The following is an 18,235-nucleotide window of genomic DNA, read 5'->3' as shown; positions in this document are numbered from 1 at the left end:
CCAGATTCATAAAGCAAATCCTTAGAGACCTACAAAGAGACTTAGACTCACACACAATAATAATGGGAGACTTTAACACCCCACTGTCAATATTAGACAGATCAACAAGACAGAAGGTTAATGAGGATATCCAGGACTTGAACTCAGGTCTGCACCAAGTGGACCTAATAGACATCTATGGAACTCTCCACCCCAAATCAACAGAATATACATTCTTCTCAGCACCACATCACACTCATTCCAAAATTGACCACACAGTTGGACGTAAAGCACTCCTCAGCAAATGTAAAAGAACAGAAATCACAACAAACTGTCTCTCACACCACAGTGCAATAAAATTAGAACTCAGGAATAAGAAACTCACTCAAAACCACACAACTACATGGGAACTGAACAACCTGCTCCTGAATGACTAGTGAGTAAATAACAAAATGAAGGCAGAAATAAAGATGTTCTTTGAAACCAATGAGAACAAAGACACAACGTACCAGAATCTCAGGCACATTTAAAGCAGCACATGTAGAGGGAAATTTATAGCACTAAATGCCCACAAGAGAAAGCAGGAAGACCTAAAATTGACACCCTAACATGACAACTAAAAGAACGAGAGAAACGAGAGCAAACAAATTCAAAAGTAGGCAAGAAGAAGGCAAGAAATAACTAAGATCAGAGCAGAACTGAAGGAGATAGAGACATAAAAAACCCTTCAAAAAATCAATGAATTCAGGAGCTGGTTTTTTGAAAAGATCAACAGATTTGATAGACCACTAGCAAGACTAATAAAGAAGAAAAGAGAGAAGAATCAAATAGACGCAATAAAAAATGATAAAGGGGATATCACCACCAATACCCCAGAAATACAAACTACCATCAGAGAATACTATAAACACCTCTATGCAAATAAACTAGAAAATCTAGAAGTAATGGATAAATCCCTGGACACAAACACCCTCCCAAGACTAAATCAGGAGGAAGTTGAATCTCTGAATAGACCAATAACAGACTCTAAAATTGAGGCAATAATTAACAGCCTTCCATCTAAAAAAATTCCAGGACCAAATCGATTCACAGTCATATGCACACATATGTTTATTGTGGCACTATTCACAATAGCAAAGACTTGGAACCAACCCAAATGCCCATCAATGATAGAATGGATTAAGAAAATGTGGCATGTATACACCATGGAATACTATGCAGCCATAAAAAAAGATGAGTTCATGTCCTTCGCAGGGACATGGATGAAGCTGGAAACCATCATTCTCAGCAAACTATCACAAGGACAGAAAACCAAACACCACATGTTCTCACTCATAGGTGGGAATTGAATGATGAGAACACTTGGACACGGCAGGGTGGAACATCACACATGGGGGCCTGTCTTGGGGTGGGGGGCAGGGGGAGGGATAGCATTAGGAGAAATACCTAATGTAAATGATGAGTTAATGGGTGCAGCAAACCAACATGGCACATGTATACCTATGTAACAAACCTGCACGTTGTGCACATGTATCCCAGAACTTAAAGTATAATTAAAAAAAAAAAAAAGAAAGAAAGAAAAAGCTCATACCACCCAGGAGGCTGAGGTTGTAGTGAGCCTAACCACTGCACTCCAGCCCAGAGACAGAGCGAGACTCAAAAAAAAAAAAAAAAAAAAAAAAGTTCATGCCTTCTCTCCTAGCAATTCTGCCACGACTGCTCTTACTCACAGTACTATGTGTAATGGAGAAAAATGGCAATAGCATGTTGGGGTCTGCGTGTTTCCTAAACAAAGGAATGAACACACAAGACAACACAAGACAAGACAAACATGGCGGCCGCCTCGAATGGCGCACTCTGCTTTATTTTATACAGTCGTTTGTGGAATGTTGCCAAGTCACAAGACACATTGTTGTTTTTCTGACCTTTCCCTGACTTTCTGGATTTTCAAGATGTTTACACATAAACAAGCCCCCAGTGTCTGCTGTTGGCAGCTGGCTCCTTTGTCCTCCCTGTAAACAGGGAAGGAACGCCCTGCTTCGTTTGCAAGAGCAGGACTTATCTGGAACGCCCTGCTTCGTTTGCGAGAGCAGGACTTATCGGGAACACCCTGCTTCGTTTGCGAGAGCAGGATTTATCAGGAACACCCTGTTTGCAAGCACGTAGTCCTCTACAATAGCATACTTGTCTGATGGGTGATGGCTGAAATAAACTGTTATATAATAATAATGATGATAATAATAATAATAATGTAAAGATTTTAACCCATTATCTGTCACATAGGAAAGACTCAAAGGTTTACTCTAAGAATTACTGTTATTAGTTTATTAATAAGAATTGCTCTTGGGCAGATGAGAATAATTGCAAAAAGACCCTAAATATTCTAAGTATAGACTATCTTTATAATTCATAATTCCTAAAAAGTCATGTCATTAAATGCCACAAGTAATTTTAATGCCATTCGTTTAAAGTTTTAAAGGTAAAAATGAGAAAGCCAAAGAAATACTGAGGTATTCAGAAGACAAACTGTTGCGTAACAGATCACACTAATATAAAGTGTGACTTAAAATATACCTACCTATGTTTTAATTATAAGAAATTTAATAAATCAGTCAATAACTATTTTAAGTGCTATTGACAAAGACTCTTCCTTGACCTAACTCTAAGTCAGTCTTTTCTGAAGTCTTCTAAACTGAGGTCTGACTTTTGGGCTTTTGGGTTCATCTGGTTTAGTCCACTTCTAGAAAGAATCCTGCTGTATCAGGTTAGCAAAAATCTACCACCCTTAATATCAATTTCCCACTTCTCCCACCCTCAATATCTTATCACTCTGGCCTGCCTTCAGCAATCATCCTGGCAAGTAGACTTAGCAAGAATTATCCTCATCCCTGATGTTTCCTCTTAGTAATTTTCTATCCACTTGACCACCTCACCCCTTAACCCTACTCCTTGGCTAAAAATCTCCACTTGTCCTTATTGTATTTGGAGTTGAGACAGATTTCTCACTCCTACCACAAAACCCCTTTGTAGTAGAGAAGTCTTCTCTACTATCTTTTTCAAGTGTCATGAATACTATTTTTCTTTAACATAGATGTGCCAGAAAATGTGCTTCATTTTACAAAAGGTCTGTATTAAGGAACCAACTTCTGTTAAATGATGAGGATGCTATTTGCACTTTCTGCTAACAATGAAATATTGTGCAATTAGCATAGAGGACTATTTGAGTGGATTGAGGGATGAGCTGCATAATGAGAAGCTAATTACAGGGAGAGATCCTCTATGCAGATATTTGTAGCATATTTTCTTTTTGACAAAATGCAGAATATCTGTGGCATTTACATAAATCAGTTGATTTCTGGGATGAAATTGTACAGGGAAAGATTGTTATCCTAACCAAAAGGAAGTATTCTCTGTGCCTATTATTTCATAATTAAATTTCATGTTCTCTTGTAATCAACCAAAATATAAACATTGATTTTGCCACCTGTGTTTTTAAGTACGGCTGAGAAAGACTTATCTGAAATCATTTTTCACCTGAAAGTATGTGTAATCTGTGGACTGTTAAGGAACTATTTTCTAACTCTTGAAGTTTGTGATAAATAATTTTTTGCCCCTGAGACAGTAAATTAGAATCACTAAATGAGGAAAACACTTAGTTTACATTATCTTCCCTGTATTTAATGACTCAATCTCTGTTTCTGTGTGTTTAACAATTTCTCAAAAAATATGACAACAGCAACACTTTCCCACCTCTCTTGGCTCCACCCTATCCAACCCCCTCAAGAAGCTCAATAGTCACTAGAACCTTCTGAAGTTGACCCAGGAAAACTAGGCTATAAGAAACAAATTATGAATATCAATGAGGCACATACTGTGAAATTTATGTTACTTTTAATAAGTCTAGGTCCTAATTAAATAAATTTAGAAACCGATTGTGGTGTATAGGTTTATAACTGATTATTGTATATTACAAAGCAAAATTTAGGTCCCATAGTCTAACACCAGTTTGACAATGGGCAGAAGATATCACATCTAGATTGCTCCCAGAATGTCTCATTTGAATGTTCATGATACATACATTTGAAATTTATTATAAATAATTGTAGTATAAATTTATTTTTATACAATATCTTGCAATTTGCAAATTACCTTTGCATATGTTATTACCTTCCTCACTACACTGTGAGCATCTTAGGAACAGAGATTTCTGTTCATCTATATTATAGCCTTAAGCTTCTCGGGTTCCATGGGTACCCTCTTGCAAGTTCCTGAGGTGCTACTTGGTAACCCAAAACATTCCTCCTCAAAGTCCAGATCCCAATTTTACAAGCTCTTCTATTGACTTCTAAATTTAATAATCCCAGTCTTTTTTCTTTTCGCCAAGCCCTAGGGGCAAACCTACTTCCTGCAGTTACCACCTTTGCCCTATGGTTTGAATGTGTCCTCTCCAAAATTCAGGTATTGAAACTTAATGCCCAATGTGATGACAGTAAGAGGTGGAACATTGAAGAGGTGATTAGATCTTGAGGGCTCCTCCCTCATGAGTGGTATTAAGACCCTTATAAAAGGACTTCATGCATTGTTCCGGTTCATTTGCCCTTCTACCTTCCTCCATGTGAGGACACTATGTTCCTCTTCTCCTGAGGATGCTGAGCAAGGCTCCATCTTGGAAGCAGAGAGCAGCCCTCACCAGAAACCCCAACCTGACAATGCCTTGATCTTAGATTTCCTAGCCGTCAGAAGTGTGAGGAATACATTTCTGTTTTTCATAAATTATCCAGTCTCATGTATTTTGTTATAACAGCACTAAAACACTCTTTGAATCACTACTTTTACGTATTTAAATGTTCAGTTCCCTAAAAAGTGATTGGTAATTCTTCATATTAAAGTCTGTTAAACTAACTTGTATGATTTTTTTTAATAGACTTTTCCACTGGAAACTTGCTATTGAGTTACATCAACTCGCATATCCCACTTCTTCAACTGGTGAACACTTTAGGGCTTCTAGTAATTATTATACATTTGCTGATACTGGCTAATTTTTTTGAAAACAGATGCCTGCAGCTTTAGTTTTACCACCTCATTTTGTGAGTAACACTGTAAAGCTTTTTTGTTCTTATGGCCAAGAGGAGAAAGAGAAATACGTGAAGAAACTAACACAAACTTATTTCCTTTAGTCCCTTTCCTTGATGAAAAGGAAAAGAAATACATAAAACCAAGAGTCCAAACCTGGTTATCAGCTGCATTGTAGAAGAAATGGTCAGGTGAATTGGTCTTTTGCTTCTTAGGGAGTTTTATGGAGCGCTTCGGAAAAAACTCAGTTCTCTGTGCATTGAAATGGAAAAATAGTGTCCAACATCGAGGTCTCTCTTGAAAGAAAGTGTTTCAAACATTCTGAAAAAATGTTTCTGAGGGGTCAATTTCTGAAGCTAGCTGATTTAGTTTGTTTTGACCTAAAAACAGGCAAATACTATGGGGAGTAAGGTATTGCACACACTGTTTTCAAAAACACAGTTTTGTTGTGGCCTAACTCATGTTGGCCAAATAATTCCTATCTATAAACAGTCTGCCAAGTGCCATCTATAAACAATCTACCAAAGTTGTGACTAGACAGAAAGACTAAGCATTATCATTTTTATGGTCCTTCTTGGAATATTCCCTCTTTTCACCATTACAACCAATTATTCTTCTTTTTAGAAAAATTTTCTGTAACTAACGTTTTCAAGGAAAGTCTTAAAATGCTTTCAAATCACTACTTTCTAAGAAAAGAATAAACCTCTGAAAATCACAGGACTTTCTTATACCTCCAGTTCCAAATGCAGCATCCAGCACTATATCTCTTTTATTCAATAAGCATTTTTGGTCACCTGCTATGTACCAGGCCTGTGTCACTGCGCCAAGTGCTGAAAACAGAGAAAACCCAGACCTAGACCTGCCTCAAGAAGCTCAAAGCCTGTTAAGTTGGATAAAAGGCTATAAAAGACAATGAGATATGAAGACTACCTAAAGAGATGAACAAATAGTTATGAAAGTCCAGGAGAGGGCAAGATACATCTCAAGTGGGGAAGATCAGAATTGGAAGAGGTGACATTTGGATTAACTTAATGCTAGTGTATTTCATCACACAGACACATGGGTGGTGTGTTAACTGTAACAGGATGGATGAGACTTACCTAAGTTAAGACTTAAAATAAGATCTACCCACGAGATAGAAACTGAACTTAGGGAAATGAATCTAGTTCTAGGTTCCCTTTCTTAGAGTGTGGTCCAGGAGTAATTGTATCAGAAAGACTTGGCTACTTGTTAAAAATGTAGATTCCTATGACCAGTTCCCAGGATTTCTGATTTATTGACTGGAGTGAGTGAATGCAAAAAATCTATTTAACTCATGCTGCAGGTGATCACTATCCTGTCTAAATTTGCAAGGATTTGTAAGGCAACTGGTGGTAGTGCAGAAAGCTCAAGTAAGGGACATCCAATATAACAAAAGTAGATGTTCTGACAGGTGGAGGCAGAGCAAGGACAGTGTCAGCGAACCCAGGAGGAGGCAAGATTGCATATCCAAAGAGATCTACAGCAAGGCATCCTGTCCCCTCCATATGGCCCTGGGTATTGGGAGTTCAAGTTTAAGACTTTGTTCCAGGTGAAAATAACTGGAAAGAAAGCCAACTGGAGATAACAAAGTAAATCACACAGTTTTGTGGTGAGAGAGTGTGTGTGTGTGTGTGTGTGTGTGTTTGAGACAGAGTCTCACTCTGTCACCCAGGCTGGAGTGCAGTGGCGCACTCTCAGCTCACTGCAAACTCCATTTCCTCCGTTCAAGCGACTCTCCCGATTCTCCTACCTCAGCCTCCCGAATAGCTAGGATTACAGGTGTGCACTGCCATGCCTGGCTAATTTTTGTATTTTTAGTAGATACAACATGACAAGATTTTGCCATGTTGGCCAGGCTGGTCTCAAATTCCTGGCCTCAAGCGATCTGCCCACCTTGGCCTCTCAGAGTGCTGGGATTACAGGCATGTGCCACTATGCCCAGCAATAGCACAGTTTTAAAGTTTTCTAGGCAGTGTGTCAAAAAAAGGACATGGGCACTAAACTAACTTACCCATGATTTAGTTCCTAGGAATGGGGGACAAGATAAAAATGCCAGAATCTAGTTACTAGAAGCAAGACCAGAAGCACATCTTCTTCTGGTTTTAATTCTGGTTCTTTATTATTAGTTTGGTGCAAAAGTAATTGTAGGCTTTGCTATAGAAAGTAAAGGTAAAAACCGCAATTACTTTTGCACCAACCTAAATAGATTCACCTAAGAAGGTTTATAAAAATATGTACTCCTAAGCTTCCCACTGGACTTAGAAAACCAGAATTGTGAAGCGAGAAATGTGAATTTTTATAAGGTCTAGGTAATTCTGGAAATTATTCAGGTTTAAAAAGCAATAAACAAGGACTCCTTTTCTCCATCCACAATCACCACAGCCCCCACCAATCACAGGTCACAAACGGAGCCTGCAATAGGAATCCTGTGACAGATACTGGAAGAAAACAAGCCTGTGGACCAAGCAGTTAACATAAAAATTTCACAGCAAGAAGAAATGTCAGTTTGCAAGTTCTGTGAGTCTTGCAGCAAACAAGACATTTCCAGTACAGAACATCAGTAAAGTTTGTTGTTGCTGTGGTTTTGTTTTATTACAGTATTTAAAATAGTTCTTCATCATATCACCACTTAAAATAGTAAAAATCCTATTGGCCCTGTCTTAGTGTGTTCCAGTTGCTTCAACAAGATATCATAAACTGAGTGGTTTATAAAGAACAGAAAGGTATTTTTAACAGTTCTGGAAGCTAAGAAGTCCAAGATCAAAGTGCCAGTAGATTTGGTGTCTCCAGACACCCAACCCACATTGGGAAAACCTAATCAGCTAACAAAGGCCCATCTCCTAATACCATCACCCTGGAGGTTAGGATTTGAGCATCAGAACTTTGAGGGGACACATACAGACCAAAGCAGTCCCATTGTCTTACTCCAGCTCAACAAAAGAATCTCATTTAAAGACATCACTGACCCTTCTCCCTGTCTGAATGTTTTTTTCACCTAGTGACTATTGGCAAAGAGCAGTGTTGAATATGATGTTAATTTCAACCAAACAACATTGGTAGCATGTAGAGTATTTGCTCATTCCATAGTCTCATGTCACATCACGCTGTTTTTAAATCAAATTCTGCTTTTAATCTTTAGTTTTAATTTACCTTTCTCTGAAACATAAATGCCATTAATCAAATAGAAGGAAAGTAGGCGCTAGCGGGACAGTAATCTAGCTAAGCTGCAAGCAAGTGAAGCTTTTTTGTAAGGAAAGAGCTGTAGAATCACAAGACAATCTGTATCACAAACCAGCAAATATATGCTAAATAGTGTCTAATTTCACAGAGTGCCACCCAATTGAAATTGTGCCAGGCCACCTGATTCCTTCTTCCACTGGTAAAGACCATCTCATGTGAACCAGCTGCCATGGATGTGGTTCAGAAAGCTGTCCCTGAAAAGAACTCTGGGCCATCTGTGCTTACAGTTCTATTAATAGAATGTTCTCCAAATCATAGACCTTCATCTGCAACCTCACATCAAGACTTTCTCCAACATGAGACCCGAAGAACATCACTCATCAGCATTCTTTGGGATGTATTGGGAAGGCACCATGATTTGAAGGAAAGGGTCAAAGGTGGGGTGGGAGCCAGATGAGACTGAACTCCGAGGCCAGGGGCATTCCTTTTCCCCTTTATCTTGCCAGGGTCAGGCCCGGTGATGACACAATTGTGTGTTGAGTTGTACTGAAGCATTTTGTAAGTGCCAAGCCAGTGGAAGCAGCTTTACAAGGTTATTGCATAATGGAAAAAGACGTCCCCATTATTAAAAGAAGATGAGAAAAGGGAGGTTCATCAGTTCAGTAACTTGCACACGTTGATACATCCTAGGGCCAAGATTCAGACATGGGTTCTCTGACTCCCCACCTGAATTTGATGGCCTCCACCGTCTCATACATTTTTGTTTTCCATTATTTTTGGTCGTACTTGGGAACTTCGACTTTGATTGTGATTTATTTTTCTTGAACCAACCCTGATGGAGTTTTTTATGACTCTAGAGAAAGGTGAAATGACTAATACAAGGAAGCTGAAGTAGCAATAACATTTCTTAAAATTAATTGTTAAGAAATATAGAGGCTTAAACCACATAGAAATAATAGCAGATGACATGAGACACCAGATGGAGTCCGACTAGGCACACAATGCATGTTTGATAAACTTAAGAGAAATTGTAAAACACACTAAAAGAAAAAAATGGAAAGAATGTTCATTATGTTTAGATCTTTTTTTAAAAAAAAGCTTTTGCTAAGGCCATCATTTTCTCTTTAAGACCATAGAAAGTTAGTGGCTACCAGAAACACTGCAAAGATAACTAAAGATGTTGATGTGAAACATGGAAGCGGCATCCTCACGCTTAATGTGCTACTAAAGAAATAAATATAAGTAAACCAAGGCTGACTACATACCCCTTATGTTATTTTCCCACCATGGTTCTAATCTTAAGAACATCAAATATATGAGACATGATGAGTGACAATGACAAAGATACTTTGCAATACAGTCTAAACCCAAGCATATGGCATGTGACATACATAGCTATGTATAGATCCATTTATTGACATGCGTGTATATATATCTATATATCTGTATCTCATATGACATATAATAACATACTGCCAAGAACAAGGGTAGAGGCTTTTAAAATATGTAAAAAAAAAAAAAAAAAAAAAACTAATACAAAAGTTAGAATACAAGTCAAGAGAACAAATAATCTAAGAAAAATGGGAATATAGTTTCTTCAGTCATTTATTAATATGCCAGACAGTGCTAAGTGTTAGAGGTTAAGAATGTGTAACATTTTGTTGACTTCTATATATGCTTACAGTTTAGTAGAGAAGATAAAAATGTGTTAAGCAATGCCTCACACTAGTGGAAGAATTAGAAAAGACTTACAGGGTGGGTGCAGTGGTTCACGCCTGTAATCCCAGAACTTTGGGAGGCCGAGGCAGGCAGATTACTTGAGGCAAAGAGTTCAAGACCAGCCTGGCTAACATGGTGAAACCCCGTCTCTACTAAAAATACAAAAATTAACCAGGTGTAATGGCCCATGCCTGTAGTCCCAGCTAGAGTTCAAGAATCACTTGAATCTGGGAGGCAGAGATTGCAGTGATCCGAGATTGCACCACTGCACTCTAGCCTGAGCGACAGAGGGAGACTCTGTCTCAAACAAACAAACAAACAAACAACAACAACAAAAACAGAAATACTTCCAAGAGATTGTAAATGAACATGTAAAGTAGAACATTAGACCAATGAGAATTCTAGAAGGATATTTCAAAAAGTTTAAAAAGCCCAAAAACAAAAAGGAGAAAATAAATGATTTAAACATCTCTTTTTAAATGTAAGGCAAAGGCGATAAAGCTGTTCCTGTAACCAAATTTCTGTTTAGTAGCTCTGTGTTGTTACCACAACATGCCAATGAGAACTCTGTTTCCAGTGAGGAAAACCTTTCCTATGACCCTCTAGAATAGCAAACTCAGTGCCAATGGGGTAATTACAGAGTTATTTTATGGTTTCCTGTGTTTTGTCTGTTTGTCAATATTAATGCTAAGGACTGCCGAGACCAGCTCAGTCAGGGAGACCCTAACCCAGCGGCGCTAGAGGAATTAATGACACACACACAGAAATATAGAGGTGTGAAGTGGGAAATCAGGGGTCTCACAGCCTTCAGAGCTGAGAGACCTGAACAGAGATTTACCCACGTATTTATTAACAGCAAGCCAGTCATTAGCATTGTTTCTATAGATACTTGATTAATTAAAAGTGTCCCTTATGGGAAACGGGATTAACTAAAGTATCCCAATGGGAAATGAACAGACAGTTGAAATAAAGGATTAGGTTGGGCTAGTTAAGTGCAGCAGGAGCATGTCCTTAGGGCACAAATCGCTCATGCTTGTTTGTGGCTTAAGAATGCCTTTAAGCGAGTTTTCCCCGCCCGCGCCGGCCAGGTGTTCCTTGCTCTCATTCTGATAAACTCACAACCTTCCAGGGTGGGCATTATGGCCATCATGAACATGTCACAGTGCTGCAGACATTTTGCTTATGGCCAGTTTTGGGGCCAGTTTATGGCTAGATTTTGGGGGGCCTCTTCCCAACAAAGGACATTAATTGAGATACATGCTTCTAATTCCTCTTACTTGTATAGAAGTACTGTAGATTAGAGAAAGGATTTCCAAAACTGGGGAAAAAAGAGAGTCCCTAAAAAGGCAGCACCATAAAGAATTGTAAAAGAGGAGAGTCATGTCCTCAAATGTTAAAAGAAGACTTAAGGATAAGCCAAGGAAATTCTCACCTTTAAAGAAAAATGAGACATTACGTCAATGATTATGAGGAGATGGGGGAAAGAGAGAAATGCCTCAGAATTATCTGGAGGGTTTTATAAAACCACACCATACATTACACACGTGCATAAACACACACACACACACACACATCCCTGTAGGATCTAATGTGCTTACAACAGTGGCATGATCTCATGATTCAGAACCAGGGCCATGATGAACAACTATCATTGGGGGAATATGTCTTATCCCTCAGATGTGCTGGAGATGATAGAGTTGTTTAAAAAATCAGAGTGCAAGTAGCAGAAGAACTAAGGCAAAAGGAGATGCCTTGTGAAATACATTAACAATAACAGTTAAAGCAAGAGAATCAACTACCACCAACGGAAGAGTAGGGTACCCTGGTACTCGCCTCACTGAAAATCATCTAGAGCCAATTTAAAAGGAAAGCACAAACAACCCTCCAAAACAAATCCAGTATGATTATTTTGTGAAGGGTAAAAACAGCCCCCAAATTATAGAAATGATACATTTTTTTAATTCAACAAAACACACAATCAGGAAAAAAAGATAGAACAGAGTTATAAGGTAAACTTTTAATATCATGTACTTATGAGACACTAAAATATGCAATCTGTTTTCTTTATTGCTGTAGAAAGTAGTATGTATATTACTTTATAGTAGAGTTCTACAACTAGAAATTTTATAATTGAACTAGGTATTATTTATTACAAATAAATGTTACTATTTTTTATTTGAGTTTGGTTATTTTTAGTTAGAAACTGCCTATAGTTTAACCCTGATAATAGGGTTAAATTGTTACTTACAAATATAATAAACTAAAGGAGCTTTTTCATTCTAGCATGCCTATATTGTGGGCTTATGTTTTTACCCTCTGCAATATTCCAACCTTGTCTTTAAAGGAAAATGAGACATTATATCAATGATTATGGGGAGGTGGTGGAAAGAGAGAAATGCCTTAGAATCATCTGGGTGATTTTACAAAACCACACCACACAGGGACACACACGTGAGCAAGTGTGCACACACGCATGCATATGCACACACACAGACGTAGAGGTCCTATTTCATCAAAGTAAAAATAAGTTGAATGTTAATACTCTATATCAGAAAAAAATACCAAAAGTTTAATGAAGAGCTTACTCCCCTTTTGTTTTAATTTACTGAAATCATCTATATATCTTTTTTGTAATTGTCAACATTATTTTGTATTTTATCTTTCCAACTACGGTTTTCTTGTTGCTCCTTGAAGAAATTATTTTGGGGAATATGAAGCTTCATGTTTACAGATTTGCAGATCCTTTGGTAACACAAGAGGATGACAGAACTGCCTCAAGTTATCTTCTGAGCTGGCAGACTTCTCAAATGTGCACAGACACAACCTTTAGTGACCTTTGCAGTTCTGAAACTACATGAATCATCATTAAAGGAAAATTGAGCCAAAGCCACTGGGAAGTTCATTTCGCAGAGAATTAAGTTCATTTTGTTTCATACATAAGCAGTGAAGGTATATATAGATCCATGTCATTTTTCAGGTCAAGTAAAACTTTCCTGTGATTCAAAAGTTATAGTAAATACATGATGTTTTTTGAAACTCTATGTAGCTAATAAAGACAAAGAGAACAGCTAATTCGAAATTGCCTGCACAAGAAAATTAAAGTTTCCAAAATCTATTATAATTTTGTCACTCTAAGTGAAGACTCGTGTGACATATTGGACTCCCTTACAGAAGACTACTTCAGGATAATCTTTCTGTAATTACTACTTTCACTTCATTAATAACCATAATGCTTTTTCCTATATGCATCTGTCCATCAGCAAGTGAAGACAGGAATTGCCTGACCTTGCAAGAAAAATAAACTGCTCAATGCAAATCATAATGAAGTTGGTAAAACAGTTTGGCTTTAGGGAGATGAAGATGATATATTTTGGGGAAAAAAGTCTCTTATTACTAAGGTATATTTTATCCCCATATAAAATAGCAAAATAATATTATTTGTTCATAAACAAAAAGGAGTGATCTAAAGGTTTTCCCAAGTTATAGGTTGGTGCAAAAAGTAATTGCAGTTGATGGTAAAACTGCAATTACTTTTTGCACCAACCTAATATTAACACATCAACAGATATAGGATATCAGATCTGAATTTAAAGGGTCAGTTTATAAATCGTATATAGTTCTCTCCGGATACAAAGTGGATTCCAGCACTCTGCACGCCTGAGCCTCTGCTCCTGTGACTATCCTACCGCCTCTATCCCCACTGCTGCCACCTTGAGAGAGATCGTGCACCTGCAAACCGGTCAGTTTGGCAACTAGTTCTACGGGGTGATCAGTGATGATCATGCCATCAATCCTACTGGCACTTAGCGTGGGGATAGCAACCTGCAGCTGGAGTGCATCAGTGTTTACTACAATGAGACCACCAGTGGCAAGTATGTGCCCCACGCTGAGCTCACGGATCTGGAGCCCAGCACCGTGGACTCTCGTGTGCTCAGGCTCCTTCAGGCAGATCTTACGGCTGGACAACTTCATCTTCCATCACAGTGGTGCCGGAAACAACTGGGCCAATGGTCACTACACAGAAGGTGCGGAGCTGGTGGATTCGGTGCTGGACATTGTGAGGAGGGAGGCTGAGAGCTGTGACTGCCTGCAGGGTTTCCAGCTGACCCACTCCCTGGGAGCAGGGACTGGGCCTGAGAGGGGTACCCTTCTCATCAGCAAGATCCCAGAGAAGTATCCAGACAGGATCTTGAACATGTTCAGTGTGGCGCCCTTGCGCAAGGTGTCAGATATGGGGGTGGAGCCCTAAAACATCACCTTCTTAGTCCACCAACTGGTAGAAAACACAGCTATGACCTATTGCATTGATAATGAAACTCTCCATAACATCTGCTTCTGAACCCTAAAGCTAACCACACTCACCTATGGTGACCCGAACTACCTGATGTCTGCCACCATAAGTGGGGTCACTACCTGCCTAAGCTTCCCCACTCAGCTCAATGCTGACCTGCAGAAACCAGCTAAGTACATGGTCCCATTCCCTACCTGCACTTCTTTATGCCTGGCTTCACCCTGCTGACCATCCACGGCAGCCAGCAGTACCAGGCCCTGACAGTGCCTGAGCTTACCCAGCAGATGTTTGATGCCAAGAACATGATGGCTCCCTGAGACCCCTGCCTAAAGGTGGCCACGGTGTTCACGGACTACATGTCCATGAAGAAGTTGGATGAGCAAATGCTTAATGCCCAAAACAAGAACGGCAGCTACTTTGTTGAGTGAATCCCCAACCATGTAAAAACATTTGTCTGTGACATCCCACTTTTGGGGCTATAAATGTCTGCCACCTTCATCAGCAACAGCAAGGCCATCCAGGAGCTGTTCAAGCACATCTCTGAGTAGTTCACGGCCATGTTTCAGTGCAAAGCCTTTCTGCACTGGCACATGGGCAAGAGCATGGACTAGATGAAGTTCACCAAGGCCGAGAGCAACATGAACAACTTGGTGTCCCAATATCAGTAATACCAGGACATCTCAGCCATGGAGGAGAGAAAGGTTGAGAAAGAGGCCAAGAGGAAGGTGGCCTAGAGCCTTCAGACATGGACACTGGGTAAAGTGGGGAAGCAGTGGGAACTCTATTTACTCACAATCTTTTCTCTGATAACCAGGTCTCTCTGTGTGTGCACTTGGAGTTCTTCCTGACTTTATATCACACACTGTACAGACACCACCATTAAAAGCATTTTCATAGTGAAAAGAAAGTGCATCTCCCAAGAACCATCTCAAATTCATTTCTGTTGGCCCGGCACAGTGACTCACACCTGTGATCCCAGCACTTTGGGAGTCCAAGGCAGGCGGATTACCTGAGGTCATGAGTTCAAGACCAGCTTAGTCAACATGGTGAAACCCCTTCTCTACTAAAAATACAAAAAAATTAGCCAGGCATGGTGGTGCATGCCTGTAGTCCCAGCTACTTGGGAGGCTGAAGCAGGAGAATCTCTTGAACCCAAGAGGTGCAGGTTGCAGTGAGCAGAGATCATGTCACTATACTCTAGCCTGGGCAACAAGAGCAAACCTCTATCTCAAAAACAAACAAACGAACAAACAAACAAAAAACAGTTAATCATTCATCCCTGTGAAGCTTTGCAATTTCAAAACATCCTCGGCATTTTCAGGGGGCTTTCTCTCCTGAGCCTCTGGGATGCATCTCAATCAATTTGATTGCATTTAGTTTGTAGAATGGGTAAATTTGGAAAATATGTCAATATCCTAAAACACTGAAAATCCTAAATCCTTGAGGGTGAAAGTTCTTACCACTTCAAACGTAATAGTGTAGGACCTGGATATAGTAGGTGATCAATATTTTAAAAAAATCAAAATAGAGATCTTTAACCTGCCTAGTTAGCTGTATTCCTATGTAAATTATTTTGAATGTGTGGCTATTGTTAATAAGATTGCATTCTTGATTTGGCACTCATCCTGAATGTTGTTGGTGCATGGAAATGCTACTGTTTTCTGTACTTTGGCTTTTTGTATCCCGAAACTTTGCTGAAGTTATTTATTAGATGTAAGAGTTTATGTGCAGAGACTCATTAGGGGTTTTCTAGGTATAAAATCATGCTGTCTGCAGAGATAGTTTGACTTCCTCTCTTTCTATTTGGATGCTTTTTATTTCTTTCTTTTGTCAAATTGCTCTGACTAGGCCTTCCAATACTACATTGAATAAGAGTGGTGAGAATAGGCATCCTTGTCTTATTCCAGTTTCAAAAGGAATGCTTCCAGCTTTTGCCTGTTCAGTATAATGTTGGCTGTGGGTTTGTTACAGATGGCTCTTATTATTTTGAAGTATGTTCCTTAAATGCCTAGTTTGTTGAAGGTTTTAATACATGAAGGGATGTTAAATTTTATCAAAAGCCTTTTCTTCATCAATTGAGATGATCATGTGGTTTTTGTTTTTAGTTCTGTTTATGTTATAAATCACATTTATTGATTTGCATATGTTGAACCAATCTTGCAACCCAGGGATAATGCCTACTTGATTGTGGTTAATTAGGTTTTTTGATATGCTGCTGGATTCAGTTTGCTAGTATTTTCTGGAGGATTTTTGCATCTATGTTCATCAACGATATTGGACTGAAGTTTTCTTTTTTGGTTGTGTCTTGGCCAGATTTTGGTATCAGAATGATGTTCATCTCATGGAATGAATTAAGGAGGAGAAATCAGAGATGACACAAACCAACAGAAAAACATTCCATGCTCATGGACAGGAAGAATCAATATTAAAATGGCCATACTGCCCAAAGCAATTTGCATATTCAATGTTATTTCTATCAAACTACCAATGACATTCTTCAGAGAATCAGAAAAAAAAAAAAAAACTTCTAAAATTCATATGGAAATAAAAAAGAGCCCAAATAGCCAAAGCAATCCTAAACAAAAAGAACAAAGCTGGAGGCATCACATTACCTGACTTCAAACTATACTACAAAGCTACGCTAACCCAAACAGCATTGTACTGGTACAAAAACAGACACACAGACCAGTGAAACAGAATAGAGAGCCCAGAAATAAAGCCATACACCTACAACCATCTGATCTTCAACAAAATCAACAAAAACAAGCAATGAGGAAAGGACTCTCTATTCAATAAATGGTGCTGGAATAACTTGGTTAGCCATAGACAGAGGGTTAAAACTGGACCCCTTCCTTACACCATGCCCAAAAAATCAATTCAAGATGGATTAAGACTTAAATGTAAAACCTAAAACTATAAAAATCCTTGAAGGAAACCTAGGCAATACCATTGTGGACATAGGCTCTAGCAAACATTTCATGAGGAAGACACCAAAAGGAATCACAACAAAACAAAAATTGACAAGTGGAACCTAATTAAACTAACAAGATTCTGCACAGCAATAGATACCATCAGTAGGGTAGACAGACAACTTACAGAATGAGAAAAAATATTTGCAAACTATGCATCTGACAAAGGTCTAATATGCAGAATCTACAAGGAACTTGAACAAATTAATAAGCAAAAAACAAACAATAGCATTTAAAAGTGGGCAAAGGACATGAATAGTCATTTTTCAAAAGAAGACATACACGTATCCAACAAGCCTATGAAAAAAATGCTCAACATCACTAATCATTAGAGAAAGGCGAATCAAAACCACAATGAGATATCATCTCACACCAGTCAGAATGATTATAACTAAAAGGTCAAAAAAAGAAGAGATGTCAGTGAGGTTGCAGAGAAAAGGGAATGTTTATACACTACTTGTGGGAAGGTAAATTAATTCACCTACTGTGGAAAGCAGTTTGGTGATTTCTCAAACAACATGATATAGAACTACTTTCTGATCCATCAATCCCATTATTAGGTGTATACAGAAAGGAATATAAATTATTCTGCCATAAAGACAGACGCACGCATATGTTCATCACAGTAGTATTCACAATAGCAAAGACATAGGACCAACCTAATTGCCCAGCAATGGTAGACTGGATAAAGCAAATGTGATACATATACACCATGGAATACTATACAGCTATAAAAAGGAATGAGATTATGTCCTTTGCAGCAACATCAATGGAGTCGAAGGCTGTTATCCTAAGTGAACTAATGCAGGAACAGAAAACTAAGTACTGCATGTTCTCATTTATAAGTGAGAGCTAAACATTGAGAACACATGGATATTAAAGAAGGGAACAAGAGACACTGGGGCCTACTTGAGGGTGGAGGGTTGCAGGAGGGTGAGTTTTGAAAAATCTACCTGTTGGGTACCATGCTGAATACCTGGATGATGAAATAATCTGTATATGA

At 38.7% G+C, this 18,235-nt stretch overlaps 1 pseudogene; it reads left to right on the top strand.

Moving 5' to 3' along the window:
* Window positions 1-14,691, top strand: part of LOC126953436 (tubulin beta chain-like) — a 76,670-nt pseudogene extending 61,979 nt beyond the window's left edge.
* The last annotated feature ends 3,544 nt before the right edge of the window (window positions 14,692-18,235 follow it).

The sequence above is a fragment of the Macaca thibetana genome, chromosome 4, assembly GCF_024542745.1.
Source record: "Macaca thibetana thibetana isolate TM-01 chromosome 4, ASM2454274v1, whole genome shotgun sequence".
Classification (NCBI taxonomy): domain Eukaryota; kingdom Metazoa; phylum Chordata; class Mammalia; order Primates; family Cercopithecidae; genus Macaca; species Macaca thibetana.
This window is presented reverse-complemented; position numbering and strand designations above follow the sequence as displayed.